The sequence below is a fragment of the Leptidea sinapis genome, chromosome 33 (assembly GCF_905404315.1).
Source record: "Leptidea sinapis chromosome 33, ilLepSina1.1, whole genome shotgun sequence".
Lineage (NCBI taxonomy): Eukaryota > Metazoa > Arthropoda > Insecta > Lepidoptera > Pieridae > Leptidea > Leptidea sinapis.
This window is the reverse complement of record NC_066297.1, coordinates 3,054,518-3,074,615: the sequence shown is the minus strand read 5'-3', so window position 1 is coordinate 3,074,615 and position 20,098 is coordinate 3,054,518. Positions and strand designations below refer to the sequence as shown.

At 34.2% G+C, this 20,098-nt stretch overlaps 1 protein-coding gene across 3 annotated transcripts in view; it reads right to left on the bottom strand.

The window, feature by feature from the left end:
- The window catches only part of LOC126974777 (solute carrier family 41 member 1-like), a 133,679-nt gene that overhangs the window by 79,780 nt on the left and 33,801 nt on the right, over positions 1 to 20,098 (bottom strand). The gene's annotated exons all lie outside the window — the stretch shown is intronic.

Sequence of the window (20,098 nt, the reverse complement as noted above, 5' to 3'; positions counted from 1 at the left end):
AAAGATAGGATAGTTTTTATTTCGATTTGGGACCCATAATTATTTTTATTTCCAATATTTGTTTTGTAAGGACATATTTTCTATGAGAGAATTTATTGACGCACGGCTTGGCAGTTCCGCTGTGAAACAATTTCATTATAACAACAGTGAGCATATTTTACGAAATATTTCTTGATGTTATAAAATATTATTGAAAAATTCACAAAAAAAACAGTATTTTATTTATAATGTACAGAACAACGTCTGTCGGGTCAGCTAGTAATATATATAATACTCGGTCTATTAGTAAAGATTGTAATTTTTATATGGAAGACAAACAAGCATATCTACGGTTCACCTGATGGTAGGTGAACACCTCAGCCCATACTCTCTTATATCACCAGAGGAATCAAAAGAGGGTCGCCGACCTTATAAAGTAAAACGTAAATATGAATTCAAAGACAAATTTTAACAGCTTTAACACTTACGGTAACTCATCAAATTTAGACATTTTACCATTTATCAACAATTAGAAAATGTTGAGCTAATCAGTGGTGCGAATAAGTGGTGAGAAACTCATTATCACTCTTTTAAAAGAAAATAATCATTTTACGAAAGTTATGCATGTGGTGCCAGCTCGACCTGTCATAGTTAAAAAAAAAACAGTGTATTTGTTGGATGTTATTACTAATTATGACAGTAATCACGACCATCAAGTTCACGAAGCATCCTTACACAAACAATGTATGCATGCTCTATAGGATAACTTTTACAGTTTATTCTTTATTACTTTCTGTTAAAATTTCTTTTAACTAACACAATTCATATATTGGATGTCACACCTTACAAACTAATTTGTTTTGTATTTTTTTTTTATGAAAATAAGAGACGAGACTAGCAGGACGTTCAGCTGATGGTAATTGATACGCCCTGTCCATTACAATGCAGTGCCGCTCAGGATTCTTGAAAAACCCCAAAAATTCTGAACGGCACTACAACTGTGCTCGTCACCTTGAGACATAAGATGTTAAGTCTCATTTGCCCAGTAATTTCACTAGCTACGGCGCCCTTCGGACCGAAACACAGTAATGCTTAGTCATTACTGCTTCACGGCAGAAATAGACGCCGTTGTGGCACCCATAATCTAGCCGGCATCCTTTGCAGAGGAGCCTCCCACTGGTAGATTACAGCCATTGTAAAATACTCTATGTTTCTTGTATGTTCTTCTCACGAGCTCTACTTTTTCCGAACATATAGTAAAATCAGTAAATTAATAGCAATATTTATAGTGACCATTCAAAAGCGCTTAATTTAAGCCTAATTGAATAAAGTTTATGTATTTGACTTTAAAATTAATTAAAATACAATCTATGCGAACATTTGCACAAAAAATACTCAAACATCATAATTAATGAAAAGATATAATATAAAAAACAAATAAAGGCATTGTGCGAGAACGATATCAATGTAATAATTTAAAAAAAAACTATAAATATAAGTAATAACAAAACAACAAGTATCGCCCGAGCATAACGCATGTACCAGACATCGCGTCCCTTGATTATATCCACGACCCCACTGCAAGGAATGCCATATTAATTCCACCTTCGCACGACACGCCACAAGTTAGGATATCATCACCACCATCTGGATGTGTGGTTGTCCTCCACAGTGCGGTTTTCAAAGAGTTTTCTTCCGCGTACTACAAAGCTGTGGAATGAGCTTCCTTGTGCGGTGTTTCCGGGACGATACGACATGGATACCTTCAAAAAAAGCGCGTACACCTTAAAGGCCGGAAACGCTCTTGTGATTCCTCTGGTGTTGCAAGAGAATGTGGGCGGCGGTGATCACTTAACACCAGGTAACCCGTACGCTCGTTTGTCCTCCTATTACATAAAAAAAAATTCAACGAGAATGACAAAACGTGCGACAAGAACGCAAATATACAAACTATAATGTAGTCTTAAGATAAAATAATAATTAATTGGTATGTTAAACACAATTTCCCGTTTCTAAAGTTCGATACACGAAGGTCGCACAGAGCAAAAAAAGGTTCAATTGATGAGTTCATGTGGTACAATGACCGGGGGAGAACCGGTCGGGACTCTATAGGGCTGTCTCCTCCCCTCTGTCTGGTACTTGCCGGCAAACAGACAGGATCACTGGACTGTCACTTGGGAGTTCATAATAACTTGTGAAGTGTGAGTCGGTCTTCTATTAGAAGGTTTACGTATAAGAAACCATGTTTTATTATAACTATGTGCTCTTATGTTAAGGATTGGTCTCCGCTGCGGTCTCAGATACCGCACTATCTGACAACAATAGCCTTTTTATTTCGGCAATTATTAGATGCTTGTATTCGTGGCATCTTGACACTCACTGGCATGTTTCAAATTTTGTCACATACGTTTCGTGTTATTTTACATTGAAATTAATATAATACAAAATGTTATATCTTTAAACGAGCAATTCTTGTATATAAATATATAATCTGAACCTCAGAAAAGGCTCTCTAACGGATCTAACTAGGTTTCAATTTTAAAAAATGTACTTTTATCTGTGTTTTAATGAGAAACTAATTGGTAAATTTCGTCACTATATACAAGACTATAATAGGTGAGATGGGACATTGGGTGATCCGGAAAGCAGAAGACCCCGGTCCGAATCCAGATTTCCTATTAGTTTTTTTTGTTCAAGTTTTGTACCTTCTTAAAAACCTGAGCAAGGCTTGGTGGTCCAGGTACTACTTACTGGTGATATGTGATCCCAGTGTCTTTCGTATTTCTTTTCGTATTATTTTTACAAAGTTTTCCTAAGCAACCGCGGCATTTTAGTTTCAATTAAGTTATTAGCAATCTTAATAGAACTTTTGTAAAAGCATAATATTCGTAACCTTAGACTTTAGTTTAAGGTGTTATACTGCCGTTTTCAGTATTCGATTAATAATTAAAGGTATAATTAAGGTATAATTTATAAACTACTAGCTGACATGACAGACGTTGTTCTGTAGATAATAAAAAAAATACTGTTTATAGGAATTTGCCAATAATATTTCAAAACATCAAGAAATATTTCGTATAAAATGCTCCCTGTTGTAATAATGAAATTGTTTCACAGCGGAACTGTCAAACCGCGCGTCACTAAATTCTCTCATAGAAAATATGTGTATACAAAACAAATATTCATAATAAAAATAATTATGGGTCCCAAATCAAAATAAAAACTATCCTATCCTATCTCAAGTTGGACAAAATTGCACTCCATGAAGTAATCCCCATTCAAATCCGTTCATTAGTTTAGGAGTCTATCGCGGACAAACAACGTGTCACTTAATTTATATATATTAAGATATTCTATGTTACCCGTCAATCGGTTCTGCTCTCTTGTTCTTGGTCATTCAAGATATCCATACCATAGTATGGATATCTTAAATTAAATTATTTCTAGAATTAACATACATATGAATACGCAAACCGAAACCTCATTGGTACGTGGCGGTCGAATCGATCGAACCCTGGGCTCGGTGGTGAGAGTCATAGGTTCAACCTATTGCACTACCGGCGCCTTTCATATCTTATTCATTCGAAATTATCAAATAATTGTATTCCTTTAAAAGAGAATACCCATTGTTTATTCTTTAAAAAAACACTGCGTTAGAATTATATTCAGATAAAAAATTAAACCAAAATATTTAAAGCGTTTTTTCTTATTTTCTAAATAATTTCTTTCGGGATTTAGTTTAAAGTAAATTTAGTTTGATTTTACAACTTTAAATTATTCCGCTATTTATGTTAGAGTTTTGCATGTTGATCTGAGAATAATCGAACCGATTGACAAGTTTATTGTTGCATATTTTTACTTAAACTTTGAAATTAATGTCGTTAATTAGTTTTGTATTCCTCTACTTTCATCTGTCATTTATATACAGCCACGATCATTAATATCAGTAGGTACATACTTTATTGAGTGTTTGAAACAGTCTATACCATAGGTTCTCAACGTGGGCGATAGCGCCCCCTTGTGGGCGTTCGAGACTTTCGGGGGGGCAGTAGAAGACCCAGAGAAAATTAGGGGGTATTGAGATGGCGCAGACGGGGCGTGGGTAGATTAAAAAAAATAGTCTAAAAAGGCAAAAAATACACGCTAATCACGTACTAAAGTAAAATAAAAAATATATTCTCAAAGTGGGCGGTGAGCAAAATAAGGTTGAGAAACTATGGTCTATACTCTATGGCCTAAAAAAGCATTCATTACAGTACTATAATGTCGCTAAAAAGCACAGTTCTAGGTTAGGTATGGTAGGTACATAGAAATATTATGTAATACGTAGTACATACTATATTACATACATACTATTTTCATATTTCATAACAATTTAATGTAACTTACAAAAAAAAACTTGTTAATATAATTTGCCTAGATTCTGCGAGGTATATTCTGTAATTTTCCCATTTCCCGCGTTGGCTGTATGGACGTACCTTTGCCATTCCTTCGAAAAAAAAACACTCACCAGGGATAAGTTAGTACCTGTGTATAGAATAAATTTCCCACCCATTTAAGCCGCAATTCGAAAACTTATGGTATTTGTTTGTTTATTCGGTTGTAAGGTACTTGCTGATTTTACTAGGAGTCATGAGGGTAGGTGTATGTGCTCCACTATCCGATGACACAAGTCGCGCTTGGGTTGACAAGCGGACAGAGACAATTGATCTTTGCTCGGGCGTGGTCGATAGCACTACATATGTAAACCGTGTTTACCCTGAGTAACCAGTGGTCATCAAGTCTAGTGTTGGCGTTCAATACTAGTGTCTACATATAAACTTTGCAAGCTTGCGATCGAGAGTGACCTTCACCTGGAACACCAGAGTCAGGACCGTTGGAGATGCTGCGCCTCCGCCACCTGAGTGACGTGGGAGGGTTCAAAGGTTAGTTGATTGCATTTTACTTCTTTCCTCATGATTCTTGGTTGATTGCAAGTGCCTACGAGCCAAAACCGGCGATTATAGGAAACCTTAATACAGTCCCAGATATTATTCCTGCGCCCGAACAATAGTACTTTGAACATTCTCCGCGCCTCACGGGCCAAGTGTCTCTACACCAAAGTATGTATTTGTAGTTTTGTTAACAACATATTTTATGTAAATTGTCTCGGTATACATAATATGATATGCAATGTATATAGTAATAAAATTCTTATCCCTCAGTATCTTTGAATAAGTGCGAAGTCATAATGAAAAATACCCATTCCACATATCTAATCGCAAATCAATTCTATCGAATAATACCTACTGTCTATCTACAATCGATTATGAATAGGTACTTGCATTATTTGCTTTTTATAATAGAAAAAAAATAGTTTTATAGTTTATCAACGTTCGTCGTATGTAATAATATATCGTATTAATCATAATGACAAAAAACTTCGTTTAAAAAAATTAAAAAACCGACTTAAAAATTAAAAAGTATAAAATAATTACTTAATAAAGATTTAATTTAATACACCTCTCATGCAGACACCTTGAAGCCTACCCTTACGAAAGGTAAAAACACCAAACGAATTGAGAAGCTCCTCCTTTTTGAAGACGGTTAAAAATAATTAAAAATCTGTTTAAGCTTGTGCCAATGAAGCCCTTTTATACGATACCCTACATAACAGGGTTAACTCAATTCGAATTTAGACCGCCGCCGATGCCGAAGGGTCTGAACGGCGCGCCGTTCCTTGCATAAAGACCCTTTTTTTTATGATTTGACACACTTTTACACAAATTAATTTGCCCCAAACTAGGCATAGCCTTTCTATTTTTTTTTATATATATTATATATAAATACGTATAAACATCCATTACTCGGAAACAAACATCCATATTCATCATATAAGTGATTGCATTTACCGGGATTCGAACCCGGGACCTCTAGCTTAGTAGTCAAGGTTACTAACCATTTATTTTATTTTTATTTTATTAATTTATTAAAGGGTTTTTAATATATATGGGTCGGCTATATGGGTCGTTAATTTATTATATGGATTTAATTACAAAATATGTTTAAATTTCCAGATTTCTCCCTATACTTTTTTATTTATTTTATTCAGAAACAAACAGTCATTTATAACTATATGAGCTGAGAAACATTTAGTAAAATATAGACCTACAGTTTCCTAGATTTTTAAAAACTACATCATTAATTATTTTATATAATACAAATTCTTAATTATAGACATAAGTTTTGAAGAGTTACATACTATCTACATTATTAACCTACAATTTTTTTTTTAATCTATTTTATAGTTTTATTTAAAGCAAACTATATTAACATAAGTATTGAAGAGTTTCCTTTTTCCTACATTTTACAAACTACATTATTAATTATTTTATATAACACAAATACTTATTTATACATATACATTTTGAGGAGTTACACACTACTTCAATTTTAATAACTACTTAATTAATTATTTTATTTAAAGCAAACAATATTAACATAACTTTGAAGAGCAACATACCTACATTATAGACCTACCGTTTCCTACATTTGTAATACTACATCATTAATTAATTGATATAAAACAAATACGTACTTAATATAAACATCATTTTTGAAAACCATCATATCTATTTAAAATAACTTGATTACTTTTTATCAGAAAGATACTCCAAAGCAGATTCTTTCAAACTGCTTAGGGATTCACTAAATAAATCTATGTGTAATAACTTATCATTGTACAACCTGCAAGCACGTCTTATGAATGCGTTTTCTGCGTAGTTTGTACGACTACGAGGTATTAGAAAAAGAGGCTTGCTCCGGCAAGTTCGTTCGCGACGTTGAGGTACTCTAAATGACAGTGAGTGCAATAATGGTGGGGAATCGATAATATTATTTATAATTTTAAAAATAATTGATATATCAGTACAATTTCGACGGCAAGTTAATGAGCATATTTCATGCCTTTTCAGTGATGTGTCATAATTCATATATAAGTGACCTGTACGATAATCGAGAGCTCTTAAAATTTTTTTCTGGACCCTTTCTATTTTATTTGCATAGATATTAAAAAATGGATTCCAAACAGAACTAGCAAACTCGAGATGACTGCGAACATAACTATTAAACAGCACCTTGTACGTTAAAGCTCTCTTAAAGGGCTTTCCTACCCGAAGTATGAAACCTAATTGTTTAAAACCTTTATTTATAATGCTATCTATATGAGGTACAAAAGTGACTTTAGAATCCATAATTACACCTAGATCACGAATTTGATCAACGCGGGCTAGTTCTTTTTGAAAAAGTTTGTATTGAAATTGTATAGGTTCTCTTTTTCTGCTATAACTTATGACAAAACACTTGTCGGTATTCAAAAATAGGTTATTTTGATTACAAAATGTCTCGAAATTACTTAAATCACTCTGTAAGGTATCACAGTCACCAATATCGCGGATGACTTTAAAAATGTTTGTGTCATCGGCATATAACAGTAAATTGGAACGGTTTACACTTTCTATGACATCATTGAGGTATAATATAAATAACAACGGTCCTAAATGTGACCCTTGTGGAACGCCAGAAGTAATGAGTCTGTACTGAGAGGTATACCCATCCACTGCAACTGCCTGCGACCGGTTTTCAATGTACGACTTTATCCAGCGAAAAAGATCCCCGTGTATACCAAGTTGCCAAAGTTTCAAGAGGAGGCGTTCATGAGAAATTTTATCGAATGCTTTGGCAAAATCAGTGTACACGGCATCCACCTGGTAATTATTATCTAAGGCTTCCAAAATAATTTCAGTGTACGATAAAAGATTTGTTTCAACACTGCGACCTTTTACAAAACCATGTTGATATATACTAATATGACGACGTACAGCGTACTTGTAGTATAAGACAATATAACTTGCCAAATTTCTTAGTCCTAGGTCAACGGAAAATACACTATAAATTTTGAGTCCCCGGAGAGTGTTGAAATATTAGTTTTTGCGGCATAAACGGTCGTATCTTTTTTTACATTAACTTAGAGGGTTTATATTTTCACCACTGTAAGAGACTGTAGACTTCAATGTATTGTTTTAATTTTAACTCGATATCTCCACGCGTTCCTGAGGTAAAGGGTCTTGTCAGACAGACAGACAGACGTAACGGAATCATAAAAATAGTAAATTAGTAGAAGGAGCAGTTACGACTTAAAGAATTCTTCAGACGAGTAAGTACTAAAAGAAAATATCAAAAATTAATTTGTATTATATCATAAGATAGAATAAGGATTGGTCTACGCTACGCTCCAACTAGATACCGCACTACCTAAGAGCAATAGCTTTTATTACGGCAACTATTAGATGCTTGTGTGCGAGGCATCTTGACACTCAATGGCATCTTTCAAATTTTATAACATACGCTTCTTGTTAATTTACATTATAATAAATAACAAAATACTTAATGATGATATGTGATCCCAGTGTCTTTCTTATTTCTTGTAGTATTATTATTTTTACAAAGTTTTACTACCCAACCCGGCATTTTAGTTTCAATTATTAATAGAAAAGTTTAACAGAACATGTGGCACGTCACACATTGTTCTAGACTGGCTCGAGAACGCCCACTTAGCTGCCGCACTTTGGCGACTACGCCTGCGGTATCCAGATGGAGCGCAGCGTAGACCAATCCTTTATCTACGTGTTTAACATCGAAAATAACGTCGTTTAGGTAACATCACTAATTTCAGTTGTCAGTGTGGAGGCTCCTTTACACAAGATGCCGGCTAGGTTAGATTAGTTTCTGCCGTGAAGCAGTACTGTGTAAACTTTACTGTTTCACGGCAGAAGGACGCCGCTGGGAATTTTTGGTTTTTTCAATAATCTTGAGCGGCACTGCATTGTAATGGGCAGGGCGTATCAATTACCATCAGCTGAACGTCCTTCTCGTCACGTACCTAATTTTCATAAAAGAAAGAGAAAATAAGTGTAAGTATTGGCTCGGCTCTAACCGTCTTGTCATTTGATTTGTTTTCATGTTATGTTTTGTTTCGTCAAGTAGAGCTTTTAATTTCACCGTGTCTATCTTCTTATCTTATCAGTAAAAAGTAAAACACTGCAATATGTGCGTATAATAACAATGCGTAAGTGATAACACAGGACTTTTATAGGTATATAAGGTGAAATGTTCAAGATAATTTCGATATTCAACAGTTGTTTCTACAGGGTTATTAATTCGAAGTATTCCCGTTAGGAATTGATAGGACTTTCTATATCGATCACGCAAAAGTGAACCATTTATGTGTTTCAACGTTTTTGGGTTTTTAATATTTATTTCACGTTACTTTTTAGTTTACTGGCTAAAATAAATTGATTGTGACGTCACCAAATGGCCCTACGGAAGACCAGCGTTTGTTTTCTAAACAGCGAATATGTAACGCCACTTTTGTAACGTCCCCAATCTATACTAATATTATAAAGCTGCAGTGTTTGCTTGTTTGTTTGTTTGTTTGTTTGAACGCGCTAATCTCTGGTACTACTGGTCCGAATGATTCTTTCAGTGTTGGGTAGTCCATTTATCGAGGAAGGCTATAGGCTAGCTTTTTTTTTTTCAAAATTAGGGATCCGTAATAAAATTGCTATTTTGTAACACACGGTGTAAAATCGAAAACCTATTTTTGCGTGCGCTGCAAAAACTATTGACAATAGAACAAAATGATGTACAGGCTATAATATAGGCAATATTTTATTACTTATAAAACTATCGCGTGAATTATACTTTTTATGGCAAAACAACGTTTGCCGGGTCAGCTAGTAATATTATAAATGTAAATGTAAGTTTGTTTGTTACGTTTTCACGCCTAAACCACCAAACCGATTTTGATAAAATATAGTACAGGGATAGAATAAAGCTTGAAAAAGGACATAGGCTACCTTTGATTGCAAATAAAAAATCGATAGATTGAAATAGGGGATGGCAGTTTGTATCGAAATTCATCATTATCGATGATAAAAGCATGAAATTTATAAACATTTGTTCAAGCATTTTTGAAACTTTGACCTACATGAGAATGAAGGGTTCCGTAGCAGAGAGTAACATAATTATTTCTAAGTTCTTTTATAATAATAATAATACTTGAGTTGATTGAATGAAAGGTAAATTATTATTAAAAAAAAACTACTTACTAGATTTCGTTCTAACTAATTTTCGGTGATATATCGACGCCAAGTATATACAATACAAGCTGTGATCTCGAATCGAGGGGATACGACACAGGGAGACTCTTTAGCGGTCAGTTCAGGGGAGTTTAAAAAGTTTAGTAGCAAGGAGTTTTCATAAAGAGAATAAAATCAGATATATTTTATACAGGGCACAATGAAAATGTTCGTACGTCTTAGCATTGCATTCTTAAAATTATTTTAAATTTTTGTTTATTATATTTAGACACGACAGACGTTATTCTGTACATAATAGATAAAATACTGTCTTTTTAACAATTTGTTAAAAATATTTCATAACATCATTCTAGATTTCGTTCTAATTTTCGGTAGTAGTTTGCATGGTTGTGTTATAAATAAGTTTTATCATTCTCTTATTTTAGTTAGATTTTAGTTACATTGAAAGTGTCTCTCGCGCAAACTAATCAAATTAAAAAATAATAATATAAGAAACCTCATATAATTTTGAAGACCTATCCATAGATACACGTATGGGTTTGATCAAAAAAAAATTATGATTGTCACTTCTAACACCCAAAATTTACTGATTTTTTTTTTCTATTTTTGTGTGAAAATCTTAATGCGGTTTATAGAATACATCTACTTAACAGATCTTATAGTTTCGGAAAAAAGTGGCCGTGCCGACGGAGAGACATACATGACGAATCTATAAGGGTTTCTTTTTTGTCATTTGGCTACGGAACCCTAAAAATGCGACTTTCCACCTCGAGCAAGAACTTAAATTAGGCTAAATTACAAAATGTCTTGATTGTTACTTATTATTTAATAACAATTAACTTATTAACTTAACACGTAATACGTGTAATTCATTATGATAGCATAATCATATACAGGCATGTACATCAAGATAATTCGTAGTTATTGTTTTTGTTTTCTTTTGTTTTCCTTGTTTATAATGTAAGTACCTAATTTTTTTAATAGCCTTTTGCTTCTGGCTTTATTTTTGTTATATATTTCAAAATGATCTTTAGCTTTAAGTTGTAAATAAAGAATGTATATTATTTTGTTAGCCTATAAGTATAGTGCACAACATTATAAAAGAATTTTTAAATGTGTCCATAGATTAAGATTGTTGTATGCATGTTGGCTTCCTAATAAATAGATATAAAAAAAAAAAAAAACTGTGTGTACAACGTAACAAAGCAAAAATCCTTTAAATTATTTATTGCTAACTGCTATTCTACGTTTGTAGAAACAACAATATTGTAAAAATCTTGCAACGATGGCTTAGACAATTAATTATTAAATAACGAATACGGCTGTATGGGCTTGAACCCTTTGCCTGTCCTAATAATGGACGAAGAAACCAAAAAAAATAACGAATGTCGCAAACGTCAGAAAATTTTAGGAACCAACTTCACCTTGTTACTTTTGTGTTACAATGATGCGCGCGCATCATTAAATTTCACTCTCATATTTCTTTCATAACGCGCCTTAAGAAGTATAACTACAAAAAGATACAAAAATATTAAGCTCAGTAAAGAAGCCCATACTAAATCAAACTTCGGCTTAATAATCCGGCCATCTTAGAGAATCTCCACCTCACACACATAATGCAGCCAGAAGAGATGCAATAATAACAGTCCAAAGAACATGCAACAGGAAGTCCCAGTTTTTTTTTTATGGAATAGGAGGACAAACGAGCGTACGGGTCACCTGTTGTTCAGTGATCACCGCCGCCCACAATCTCTTGCAATACCAGAGGAATCACAGGAGCGTTGCTGGCATTTAAGGAAGGTGTACGCGCTTTATTTGAAGGAACCCATGTCGTATCGTCCCGAAAACACCGCACAAGGAAGTTCATTCCACAGCTTTGTAGTATGTGTAAGAAAGCACCTTGAAAACCGCATTGTGGAGGACCACCACACATCCAGATGGTGGGGATGATATCGTAACTTGTGGCGTGTCGTGCGAAGGTGGAATTGGTGAAGTCCCAGATTAGAAGCAATCGTAAGGTATAAGCAAAATTTGATGGGCAGTGTCGATGTATCACTGATAAAATAATCAAATTGGAAATCGGTGATAAAGATATCAAACAGATATTATGTTTTACCAGCCAACAATCGGCAACACAAACTTTGATTGCCATGTATAAGATGTTGCGGATAAGAATTTCGCAAGAGATTATTGTATTGCTACAAGTAAATTGAAAAAGGATCAAAGTGATAAGGAACATTCAAATAATATCTAATATATAATATACTCATGCCGCGGTGTTTGTAGTTAAACTCCTTCAAAACGGCTTGTCCGATTCTCAAGAAATTTTGAGTGCATATTGGGTACGTCTGAGAATCGGACATCTATTTTTCATCCCCCTAAATGTTAAGGGTGGTCCACTCGAAATTTTTTTTTTTGACCTTTTTTTTTTAAATTTGTTTGATTAAAAATACATACAACTTCAAATTTTCATCCATCTACGATCAACAGTTACTTTTGTATCGCGATTTTAATATCGGCAATACAACGTTTGCTGAGTTAGCTAGTCTAATATATAAAATTCTCGTGTCATAGTGTTAAACTTTGAACTCGTACGAAACGGCTTGACCGATTCTCATGAAATTTTGAGTGCATATTGGGTAGGTCTGATAATCGGACAACATCTATTTTTCATCCCCCTAAATGTTAAGGGTGGTCCACGCCAATTTTTTTTTTGAAAATTTTTGACATTTTTTTAAATTTGTTTGATTTTGAGTCAGGTTTAAAAATATACATACAACTTAAAATTTTCACACATCTACGATCAACAGTTACTTTTGTATCGTGATTTTAATATCGGCAATACAACGTTTGCTGGGTCAGATAGTAATATATATAAAATGACGTTTATTCAAACTACCAGTTAACACATATTATAAAACTCAATGCATAGTCAATAATTCGTCATATTTTTACCATCACCTAGGTCGCGAAAGGATGATTGCATATTGAGCATGACCGGACAGGGGATGTAACCCCATTTATCAAGTCTATCTCCCCAGATAAGGTAACTTGTTTAACAAAGTCGATGTCAGGAATGTGTATCAGGATAATGTGAATCTGTGACAAATAGACGTCAATAATCCACGACGAGACGCTGATTTTTTTGTTAGTTTAGCTGGGCTATTGGTATTGGTAAAGGGCTCCTGTTTCCGCAATTAGACCGCTTAGTTGGGTCCATTTTGCGTGCAGTGTTGGCTAGTCATTCCAACCAGTCCAGCTCCCTCCAGAAGTTCAGAACACTCCTGGGGTGTTCGCGGACTTCCTGGAGCGACCTTATATTTACTAAGGTTTTTGCCCGTTGGTTGGCCACCCCAGCACATTCCAGGATTACATGAGTGACCGTTTCATCTTCGGTTAGACAGTCCTAGGTGACTGTCCGTAACGCCGATTGTAAATAGGTGCATGTTCAGTGATGTGTGACCCGTTAGGGTGCCGACCATGATTCGGATGTCGTATCTGTTTAGGCTAATAATTTAGCTGGGCTATCTCGCACTTATTCTTGATTAAGCCATTGTGCGTGTCCATTTATCCTTATAATTTCAACACGCCCAGACCGTCCTAGAATTTGTAGTTTTTGGTTTACGGGAGCCATGCTTCAGATTGAAGGATAGGTCTTCTATCGTGGTTGTTTCACCACACTCCTGCACTCCCTAAGCGTTTGGCGGTCGTTCCACCTCCGTGCATCCTCTGCATAATGATTTGACTTTCCCACCATTAGTATGCCACCGATAGAATACCCACATATTATTTAAACTGTGAAATGATAGCCATTGGGGCAATAAAGTTCTCGAATAGCAACCACATACCGGAAGACGTAGTATTGGTAGGCCCCCTCAAGATGGACCGACGATCTGGTCAAGATCGCCGAAATAGGTTGAATGAGGGCAGTGCAGGCCTGATCATCTTACGTCTGAAATGAAGACGAAGATAATAATGATAGCGCTACAGTTTTGACTATAACCAGGCGATTCACAAACCGGTTAGTAATTTACCGTGACTCAATTATTTCGCAATGTTTCTGAGAATAGTTAAATAAATATTCATAATAGTGTTATTTATTTTTGTATTGGATACAAATATTTTAAATTTTAACAATTAAAGATTTTCTGCGAATTCGCTAATGACGGTAGTTGCTCCGTCACGTGGGAACTCAAAAATCCTACAAATGTAATGAACTTTTCAATACAGTTGTTAAATATAGCGTATTCAGAGGATATAGTAATTATGATTCCAAAATTAAATCTTTCGGATAGGCATCTTTCTTTTACGAGCTCAGTCCTTACTTTTTACTTTTGCAGTTGAGGTTTTTTTATATATGAGGAGGCAAACGAGCAAAAGGCTCATGGGATGGGGAGTGGTGAGGCAACAGCCCATGGACATCCGCAACAACAGGTGTGAAGAAATGCGTTGGTGGCCTTTAAGATTTAAGAAGTATGCTCTTTTCTTGAAGGTCCCTAAGTGTTATCGGCTCGGGAAAACAGCAGCCTGTAATTGATTCCACAAAGTAAGGAATACCATGTCAACGTGATGCGGTTGGTATATCGCATTTTGACGTTATTTCCGGTCTTGAAATTCTGGCATCAACCCGCACAGCTTCTCTGAGCAATCCTCGTGATAAATGTAGTAGAAGATGCAGAGAGAACCCTCTACGCAACGCCTAAGAGTCAAGCCGATCGGGGAAGACTTGATCTTCGATGATTCGAGCCGCTCTTCGTTGTATGCGGTCAAATGGAAGCTGGTACTGGGAAGCACCCGCCCAGAGGTGAGAACAGCACTCCATGTTAGGCCAAATTTGCGCATTATATAGTAACAGGCGGTGTCTTATAGTGAGTTACTGTCTCGCCTAACTGAGTACACCTAGCTTTTTCGAGGCCAGTTTGGCCTTCTCTTCCGAGTGACTACGGAACTGAACGTCGGTAGATATATCGACGCCAAGTATGTACAATACAGGCTGTGATCTCGAATCGAGGGAATACGACAAAGGGAGACTCTTTAACAGTCAATTCAGGTCAGTTTAAAAAGTTTAGTAGCAAGGAGTTTTCATAAATAGAATAAAATCAGATATATTTTATACAGGGCAAAATGAATGAGTTCGTACGTCTTAGCATTGCATTCTTAAAATTATTTTAAATTTTTGTTTATATTATTTAAACACGACAGACGTTATTCTGTACATAATAAATAAAATACTGTCTTTTTATACGCTTTATAGTAGCTTCACCTGTATTTTTGTATGTTTGTAACCGACTTCTTTTGGCGCGATTTTGACCCACTTTAAACTTTGATTTTTTTTGAGATTTCGTTCAAACTTTGTAGATTTATCGAGGACTGATGACATTACACTAATTTGATAAAATTATTCAATTTTTCAATTTGCAAAATATGATTTTTCTTAATTTATATAATTTTCATCTATAGTCGATAAGGCAGGAATTGATGTTAAAGTACTTAATAGTTTTAAAAATACGCTTTTATAGAAAATTTAACTAAAAAAATGAAAAATAAATAATAGTTAAAAAAAAACTAAAAAGCACGCATTATATAAAATTCAACTACAAAAATAGGACATAAATTTAAATTGAAAATAGTGTAAAAAAAATATATTTTATTGTAAAAAAAGCGTGTTTATGATATTATTAAATTAATAACTCTTCTACACCCCACGCTTTCATTTTACAATAAAATATATTTTTTACACTATTTTCAATTATATAAAGCGTGCTTTTTAGGTTTTTTTAACTATTATTTATTAACAATTTGTTAAAAATATTTCATAACATCATTGTTTCACAGCAGAACTGTCAAACCGTGCGTCAAAAAATTCTCGCATAGAAAATATGTCCATACAAAACAATTATTGGAAAAATAATAATTATGGGTCCCAAATCGAAATCTAAAAAACTATCCTATCGCTCAAGTTGGACTAAACTACACACCGAAGTAATCTCCATTAAAATCGGTTCATTAGTTTAGGAGTCCATCGCGGACAAACAACGTGACACGTAATTTATATATTGTATTAAGATAATAATATCCAGATAAAAGATCTCAGCCTACCCAAAGAAGTTTTCACTTCAAAAAATAATAACCTAGGTACGATCTTAATATCTATTGATAGCAACTCTAGCAATTTTATTTTTAGCAGGCGGCTAAATCTTGTGTAAATTAATAATTGATACATAGTTTCCAGTAAGTGTATTACATTTGTCCTTATCAGTAAGTCATAGATTCTTTGTTGTCTACACAAAGGAAGATATACAAGAAAGTATCAGTGCAATAAATATTACAAATACAGGTATCCTTGAGTCACGTACGGGCGGGGAATACTTGGTTGAGGAAAACATGCCAGGTGAAGTCCGGTGTAATTTGGTCACCTGCCTGACTAAGTTATGTTGACGTCACGCGAATAAAACGTGACTATAAAAAATTCAGACCGACTTGAAATACTAGGAAAGAATCTCGACTCTCTCCGCGTGACTTATAAGACAAATCCACTGTGTAGAGATTATGAGCAGAGTTTAATAATTAATAACAAAATATTGATCATTTATTTACTTATAAAAGTGTAGGCCGACAATAAATACTCATTAAAGATGTTTAATATTATCAAATATGTATTATTTATCGAAGATGTACAAATATTACATATTTGATACAAAATGAATGAGTAATGATCCCATCAGGGGTTCCCCAAGGATCTCTACTGGGTCCCATCCTTTTTATATATTTCTTCATGCTTAATTAATTCAAAAATATTATTATCTGGATGTGTGGCGGGTCCTCCACAGTGCGGTTTTCAAGGATCTTTCTTCCACGTACTACAAAGCTGTGGAATGAGCTTCCTTGAACGGTGTTTCCGGGACGATACGACATGGGTACCTTCAAAAAAAGCACGAACACCTTCCTTACAGGCTGACAACGCTCCTGTGATTCGTCTGGTGTTGCAAGAGAATGTGGACAGGATTACTTAACACCAGGTGACCCGTACGCTCGTTTGTCCTCCTATTCCATAAAAAAAAAATCTGGGACTTCCTGTTGCATGTTCTTTGGACTGTTATTATTGCATCTCTTCTGGCTGCATTTTGTGTGTGAGGTGGAGATTCTCTAAGAAGATGGCCGGATTAAGATTAAGCCAAAGTTTGATTTAGTATGGGCTTCTTCACTGAGCTTAATATTCTTGTATCTTTTTGAAGTGATACTTTTTTGGGCGCGTTATGAAAAAAATATGAGAGTGAAATTTAAAGATGCGCGCGCATCACTGTAACACAAAAGTAACAAGAATTACAATTAAAAATACTTTTTCTGAATCTGAATATTTTTACAGTCCACTTGTAATGTCCAAGTGTACTAAGTATGTAACTTTACATTTTAACTTTTTTTTTTTTTAAGTTTTCCTAAAATTATAGTGTAAAATAATAAAGATAATAATATATTTGTACAAATTAAATTAGGTATTTTTATCGGGACTTTACTTTCTAATTAATATTTTGTGCACGTCGCAACGTGCAATTAATTCTCCATTCGTCTTGTGTTGAGGAAAAATATAATCACGTTTGCTGGAAATCCCTTCCCGTACACGCGTTATAAGAAAACCACTGGTTTATCCTGTAGTTTTAGATCTTAGATTACTATATAGTATCTACAACATACAATTATTTATTGCGGATATGATCTAATATATAAAATTGCGGTGTTTGTACTTAAACTCCTCCGAAACGGCTTGACCGATTCTCATGAAATTTTGAGTGCATATTGGGTAGGTCTGAGAATCGGACAACATCTATTTTTCATTCCCCTAAATGTTAAGGGTGGTCCACGCCAACAATTTTTTTTTAATATTTTTTTTAAATTTGTTTGATTATGAGTCAGCATTAAAAAATACATACAACTTCAAATTTTCATCTATCTACGATCAACAGTTACTTTTGTATCGCGATTTTAATATCGGCAAAACAACGTTTGCTGGGTCAGCTAGTGTAATATACATATAAAATTCTCGTGTCGCGGTGTTTGTAGTTAAACTCCTCCGAAACGTCTTGACCGATTCTCATGAAATTTTGTGTGCATATTGGGTAGTTCTGAGAATCGGACAACATCTATTTTTCATCCCCCTAAATGTTAAGAGTAGTCCACCCCAAAATATTTTTTTGAATTTTTAGATAAATTATTTATTTTTTATTTTTTTATGATACAACTTTAAAAAATACATACAACTTCAAATTTTCACCCGTCTACGATAAATACCAATTTTACTATCGCGATTTTTATATCATTCTGTTACATCCACAGATCCGCAATAGGGTTGCAAGATGGCAATGGATTATTTTATTTATTACTTTATATGGCAATACAACGTTTGCTGGGTCAGCTTGTACATATATATATGTCTATATATCATTAATCAAATGATCAAAGATCATAATATAAATAACTTGGATAACGAAACAATTCAAAATAAACATTCCAAACGCAAAAGATAAGGTCTTTTAGAGTTAAAGAAGAGTTAGTGAAATACAATACAATAAATTTAATTAATAAATACAATAACATAAAAAAATAGAAATGACGATATCAGATAGCTGAGTCATCTAAGAAAAAGTCTACTAAATTACTGAATAAAAAAATTACTGAATTTATCGTATGTTCGGAAAAAGTTGACCTCGTGTGATGAATACACAAGAAACTCAACGGCAACTCTTTTCAAATAGAGTACTTTACAATGGCTTTAATATATACAAAACAAATTAATTGTTATATATATACCTAATTCTTCTCTCTTGTGCTGACGGTGAACTCCTCCTAAACGGTTCGACCGATTTGTATGAATTATTCTGTCTGTGTTCAAGTGGATTCGAGGATGGTTTAGATCTAAAATTGAACTACTTCCTAAATGACTGGACCGATAGATTCTCAATACAGTCTATTTATATAATTCTCCTACGTATGTTAGTAATCTCCTAACGTCTGGACAATTTTTTTTAATTTAACACGTGTGTACAGGACAACGTCTGTCGGGTCCCCTAGTATAATATAAATTACTTCATAAAAAGGGTAATAAAAAATAAACTGTATAAATATAAATTATCGTATATTTAATGCATCAACCTTTAGAGCTTGAATTCATTGTTTGTGTAAGGATACTTCGTGAACATGATGATTACTGTCATAATTGGTAATTCCATCCAACAAATACAATGATTTATTAACTATTACAGGCACCACAAGCAGCAACCGTTCACGAGTTGACGCATGGACCATCCATCGTTTCCTTCGCACATGTTTGAAGGAAGGAGACGGCCCGGCACACGACACCACCGCAATCATCTTTCCTAATTATATAAAGAGGTAAAGTTTGTGAGGTTGCAGGGGGTAATATGTTGTTGATCTACTGAATCGATTATGAAAACTTTGTTGCCAATAGAAATCCAATTTATTTGTGAGCAGCAGAGGCTTTTTGAAAAAAATGATAAGCCCCCTGAATATCCCTGCCTTATAAGACTGATAGGACCTAATTTTGTTGAAATTGGTGTTACTTAAGTAGTTTTTTTTTTTCTTCCTTTAGGGAACATGATAATTATAATGTTGCTCCACTTGCATTACAATCTAGCCTTAACTTAGACTAATAAGTAATTCTATTTTAACTTAAGCTGCTAGTTGGATTAAACTAAGAATGTGTCCTTTAACACATTTCTTAATGTCTCTATTAAGGGGAAGTCACTTGGAACTTTCAAACCGTGCGTCACTAAATTCTCTCATAGAGAATATGTCCATACAAAACAAATATTGGAAATAAAAATAATTATGAGTCCCAAATCGAAATAAAAACTATCCTATCTCTCAAGTTGGACCAAACTACAATAATGTAAATAATAGTAATGGGGATTACTTCATGGAGTCCATCGCGGACAAACAACGTGTCACATAATTTATATATATTA